Source organism: Odontomachus brunneus, unplaced genomic scaffold (assembly GCF_010583005.1).
Source record: "Odontomachus brunneus isolate Ranch 3 - 2012 unplaced genomic scaffold, Obru_v1 Obru_scaffold_262, whole genome shotgun sequence".
Taxonomy (NCBI): Eukaryota; Metazoa; Arthropoda; class Insecta; order Hymenoptera; family Formicidae; genus Odontomachus; species Odontomachus brunneus.
Genome location: NW_022639712.1, coordinates 203788 through 210485, shown reverse-complemented (window position 1 = coordinate 210485; position 6698 = coordinate 203788).

The window sequence follows — 6698 nt, the reverse complement described above, 5'->3', positions numbered from 1 at the left end:
TTATATCTTGTTGTTTAATATTGAATGCAAATTATGTAAATATGTATATTATACTGTCATTTCATATAGTGATCCTGCATGATCCTGCAGCAATTATTCAATATGAGAAAATCACAGTTTAGTGTCAAGAAACAATCCTTTACATGTCTATGAGGAGAATGAAGAAATAGTCTCTTGAAAAGTGAGGATAACAAAAGATTGACATGTCAAAATGGCATGTGTGCTTTGATACTGTACCACTTTTCAGCTGGTCTTATATCATAGATGGTCTTATGCCAATAGTTACAACGCAAACAAGTTATTCTCAACCTTCTTCTCTAAATCCTCATGGCTAGGGCGCGAAGAAGCCTCATGAGCCTTATGCGCCCTACTCATGACGAATAACAGTGAAGGTCGAGCGTCATCTTCATCCACAAAATACAGTAACAGCACCGATATTAATAGTCAATAATTTCAAGGAGCAAACAGTTGTTCACAAAAGTAAAGTAATAAATAAAAACCCAGAGGGGATACCTACGGTAAACTGTCGCGCTCCGCACCGGTGCCCGCTCGCCTACATTTTCCCGTGCCGGCAGTCTTGACGACCACGAAACAAGAAGTCGAAGTGTATTACACTGGTGGTGGGGTGAGGGGGGTCTTCGGGTGTTCGCTGCGTCCGAACTGAACGAGGGTTTGTTTACGAATGCGCCGAGGCTGGCCGGCCGGCCGCCTTATATAGAGGCCGCCCAGCGTCGCAGCGCAGAAGCTTCCAGAGCTGGTGGTGCGGCGACGTTAATGCGCATTTACGTAGAACCGATTGTTTTCGGCCCTAGCGAGGCCCGATCCGGTCGGCCGACATGATATTCGGAATCACCACGACGAGATCCATTGACCAGCAGCGTCATCCTTGCATTTTTTGTGTGTCATGACCGAGAAATCAGCGAATGCCGAGTATTGATCGGCCCGGCCACCGGGCGACGGGATTTCTGGCACGTTCGCTCGGCCAGGCCCCTCCATACCGCCGACCTACAACGTACACCGTCCTCCGCCGCCGCTTCCGCCGTCACCTCCACCGCCACCGATGTCGCCGTCGTTACCGCCGCCACCGCCTCTCTGCCTCCTCGCCGTTAGCATGGTTAACCGGTGTGTGATATAATACTACCTGTGAAACGTAGCGTAACCTTCCTGTTGGCCGATCTCATGCGGCTGTGTATGCGTTTGTTTTGCGCTTCGAAGGAGGAAACAGCGAGAACCGGATCAGAGAGCGATCATCTTGGAGCCATGCTAATCACGCAGTCACATGTGCTAGCCAGTCTCGTGTAGGTGTGACCTCTGAAATGACTTTTGTTGATCGTGCTGTTCAATGAAAAGAATTTAGTTATGTCCGAGAAATTTGATAAATGTTCTCGACTAGGAGACACCGCGGACGTGACGGAATTAGTACTCGCTTTGGTACGTGAGATAAATGGAGGCCTTTTACTATCGTTACGAACGAGGTCGGAATTCTTAGTGGACAGATTAGAAGACGTACGCGAAGAGGAACGCTTTGTAGAGAGACGACACCAATGAAGGGAGATACGCCGTTGATCCAACATTGCGAAATCGCGTGTGTGCGCGCCACGTCGAAACGTTGAAACGCAGTTTCTTCGGACGGGGAGTTTGCGGCGGAATTTCCGTACTGCGCAGCCAGTCCCGAGTGACCTTCTGCCCGGTTGGCGAGGTTTTTTTATCAGCTCTTGAGGCGAATGACAGCTATTTTTAAGAGATTTTCAGGCGCGGTCGAGGTTGGGCAGCTACAAATGACGCAATGTGTTTGCAAACACACGAAAGCCGAGTTAACTCACTGCTCGGTAAGATCTGCGATAGCGTGAGAATATGTAATTTCCATGTTAATGCGACGTTGTCGCGCACGCTACAATTGAAGAGACAGATATTACGCCACTGTTGTACGCCCACCTAAAGTTTGATGGTGAACATCGAAGATTCGACGCACCTGCGTCGAATCGAGAGAGAGAGGTAGAGATAAGAAAGGAAAGAAAAATTAATTTGCATTCATATATCGAAGGCCGTAACGGCCTCGATATACAACCATCAGGCTATAACGTGCGAAATATCCGCGATGCATAGTAACGGCGATACACAACCAGGTTGCATAACATTACGTTCGTTCCTCTTTGGTGTATCATATACCGCTCTATCGATTTCCTTTTCATATCGCTCGTTAGCTCGACCCGGCGTATCTCAGCTACAAAGGCCGCTCTGCTTAAGCAGACGCAATTAATGCAATTTTATTCAGGGGGTATAAGGGTCGCGCGCGTCAGATACTTATCTCTCCCTTTAGAGATCGCCTTTTTGTAGGCCGCTAACAACGGAGCGACGGATTAAGCTCGACGGAAGGGTGAAGGAACTACTTGTATACTTTATAGAAATATACACACAATGTACCGTGCGATACCTCGTTACATTCAGGTGTCATTCAGAACGGCGTAATGAAATGCGAAGGTACGTATATAGAGACGGTTACCAACTTTGTTGCATTAAACGGGAGCAGCATGATGATCTGTGGGAACTTTCTCAACGAGACGTCTCTTTTTTCAACCACCCTGACAAAACGAACTTGTTGGGACGAAGATTTACTTTAGACCGAGCTGCAACGATAAATCGTTTAACAGATCTCTCCGTCGATATATCTTACTTTAATCTTCGTCGGTGCAAACATGTTCATGATTGATTAACGTGTTTGCAGTTTGCGAATGATATATACCGTGAATATTATGATTTATATTCCTTGTTTTTACAGAGCATATCGCTCATGGATAACTTTACGTAATACGGACGTACGTCGTATCTTTACGCGGTTTAGTATCCTGATTATGCGGTTGCGTGAACAGCGATAAAGCCACATAAGATCCAAGGGTCTTTAATAAGATTCATAAATGTACATTTGTGAAACACGTACAAGATATTTTTCGAATTAACCGAAAGAATTTATTTGAATTTATTATTACTTTTCTGTCACCCGTAATAGTTATATATCTTTTCGCATAGAATGACATCTCGCGAAATAGTTGCAACAACTGTAACGAGGAAACTCAGCAAATCGTTATAAACGCTGCTATCGCAGTTTAAGGGCTTTCATCGTGTTCCAGAGCATTCGAGGTACAGCTGCAGCAGCTAATCGATAGATGGGCGAAGCGAGATATAGATGTAATACACGGAACTGCGCGAGTGTGCGTTGTTTCCGAGCAACAAAATAAACGCATTCATCGCGTATTTTATCCATTGTTCTTCGCGGTTACGTCTAGCGATAAATGAGGATCATCAACGGATTAATAATCTCTATGAAAATTATAAAAAAAATGTATATATATACACAACGTCACATCCCTGCGACTGTTGTTAATATCTTCACGCAAATAACTCTTTTATACCATAATGAAAATATGAACGCAAGTTTTTCCTTTAATACACGTGTTTCACAATGGCGGTGGGATAAAATATAGCCGTATATAGTTATAACGTTTCTTCCATATACTCAGCCTGTATTAAGCTTGGAAAGTTATTTATTCTTCACCGGAGTTGCATCTTCGTGCAACGGCAAACAACTATTACGCAACAGGAACGAAAATTGCTACTCTTCCCAATCGAGCCCATGTAAATTTTACTTCGCGGAAAAGAAGAAGAAGAAAAAGAAAATACTGCGTCGCAACATTCTCTCCCCCGATAATCGCTAGACAGACACGAGGTTCTCTTCGCTGAGGCATCGCGGTTACCCTCATCAACTCGCTACATAAATAACGAACTCTCGGCCGCGGCTTCGTGCTCCTCCAAGCACACGATATAACCTGCCCGCACTAATTTTAGTCGCCTCGCCAGTACTGCGCGACCTTGAACTCGACAGTCACGCCAGCCGGGATGATGTTGCAGCCGGGGTTATATGGGCGCAGTTCGTCTCACAAATTTCAAATTCCGGTCGCGGGATCGACCGGTCGACGACAGCAACCGGTTTGCAACGATCTTGCAACACTTGTGGCATAACAATGCTGCAAGCATTTCTATATGGCAGGGCCGCAGGACGGAGGTGCACGCAGGTGTGAATATGGCCGAGCGCGTTCTCGAAACCTCCGTGAAACGCCCTATTATCGATCGCATCTGACCAAGTCCTAGTCGGCGACAGTGTGTCGCTGGGTGAAGGTTGATGAACCTCATAACACGACGTTTGCCCGACCGGTGAATCTGATGCTATCGAATAAATTGGCTTGAAATTATATAACTAATGGTAAGGGATTACATGTATTAGAATTTTTACGAAATGCCAAAATAATCACCCAAAAATTATCTTGTTAAAATCATACATCTTTATATAGTTAAATTGAATTAAGATTTGAGAAAGTAATATTTAGTTATCGTGAAGAACTCTTTATATGTTCAACTTCTTATTCTAGATATGCAAATATGTTTGACACTTCTACATTAAGTAAGAAAATAATTTCAAGGTGAATAGGAATTTCTTACTTCTAGTCTATGACACGTGCAAGTTTTTATCTGGAATGAAAGTATGCAATTTGTTGACTTGTATTTTTGTTTTGTATTTATCTTCGAAGAAAAAGTCAAATGTCACAGCGTAGAAAGAAGCTGTATATGTATGTACACAGAGGAAAAGCGAACTCTCGCTTCGTCTAAGAGTAAGCAGATAAAAATAATTCAGGACTCAGCACACGGCATGGGGTCTCTTCTGATATTCTAGAAATTTCCAGGTTGCTCTTCAACTATATATATTAGATCTCACCCACGACGACGGTCTACTTTTGAACCGCGAAAAGAAATGGGTAGTGTTTTGAAATACGATGTTTATATCTCTGGAAGAACAATTCCAATCTATTAAAAAATTATATAAATTTTTTATCATATCATATATATATATATATATATATATATATATATATATATATATATATATATAAAGATAGATTATATAACTTACTTGCAGAGAGAGACAGAGAGAGAGAGAGAGAGAGAGAGAGAGAGAGAGAGAGAGAGAGAGAGAGAAGAGAGATAGAGCAAGTTCTCTTTGTTTACAGTCAATTCATTCAATTGTTATCCATTGAGCAAATATGTGTAACTTTTGTAGGTATTGATTAGTTGTTTGGTGTGTCGAGAGAATCTCCATATTATATCATTGATCTTAAGTGATTATATTAGTGAATAATTTCTATAATAATTTCAATAATCATTTTGTAATGGTTAAAAAAAATTAATAATTTATAATTATTAAAAAAGAACGAATAATATTGATTTCAGATGAAAGAAGAAAAAATTATGCTATTATACTTTGCATTGTTGATATTTTACCGTATTGGTTTAAACATTGTTTTAATCTTTAGATTGCCGGGAAAGTCACTTTTGTGGCTCTGCACAAATCTCAAAATTCTATGCCATGTGTATGTTATTTATATAGAAAAATTTTTGAGAAAAAGAAACCACTTTTTTAATGAAAAAATGTCAGCAGTCTAAAGGTTCAACAAGATTATGAACCTTGTTTAAGTATGTGTATTCAACATTCGTAAGTATTTCACTTCTGTACGTAAAAATAATGTGAAATATAAGCTGAGAATTTAAAACATAACAAATTATATAATAATATATTAATTCAGAAATAGAAATAGTTTTTAGTCATAATATATGAATATTTAAATATGATTCGATTAATTTGAAAGTACCTAAACTAGAAATGGAAAACGTTGGTGATAACTGATGAGTGATATTATATCTCGGCTAAAATCCCTATAAGATAGAATCTGGCCACTCGACTAGTTTTTGAAAAATATAGCAGCCGTATATATATGAACGCAGCTGGTATTTATCGCGTTATCTCGTAATGCGATAAATACCAGTGTCAGTTTGAGTATAAATTGTTAGTATTATATAAATTGTTTGTATAGAAGTAAGTAAAATTATTCTGTATGTGGTTTCCAAAATAAAAAAGTTAATTTAGTTAAAAATTGTGATATAAAAAAAGGTGTTCATTATATAAATTGTCATCGTAACCTCATTTTATTCAGAACGGTATCTGAAGAGGCAATTGTATAAAATAATGCAATACGAAATATGAATTTTCAGATTTCAAAATGCCAACGTGTTGTGTTCTACGATGCAAGAACTATTATCAGAAAGACTTTTCACTGTATTCGCTTCCTGCAGATTAATAAGTTTACAATCAGATTTTCAAGTTTACAATCAAAATTATGTTTTTATTTATTCATTTTACAGTTTAATATAAAAAAGACTACTATATGTTCATAATTTTCTTATTTTAGTTTTCAAATTATCCCGCTTCCCATGACAATTTCTATTGGTTCTGCCATGTTTTTCCAATATTCGACTTTTGATTGGTCTGCTTTGTTTCGTCAAATCTCATACAATATTCAATCACAGTACGCCTATGGCAGTAACTTAAGTTAGGTTAAAAAAAGATAGACAAAAGTATTCATAGTCGAAACAAGGTTTCGACCAATAAGGAGGAACACGCACGTGGCCAGACTCTATCTTATAGGGACTCTAGTCTCGGCTAGAGTCACTCTAAGCAGAGTTTGGCCAATAAGGGGGAACTTTTGATTGGTCTGCTTTGTTTCGTCAAATCTCATACAATATTCAATCACAATACGCCTATGGCAATAACTTAAGTTAGGTTAAAAAAAGATAGACAAAGGTATTCATAG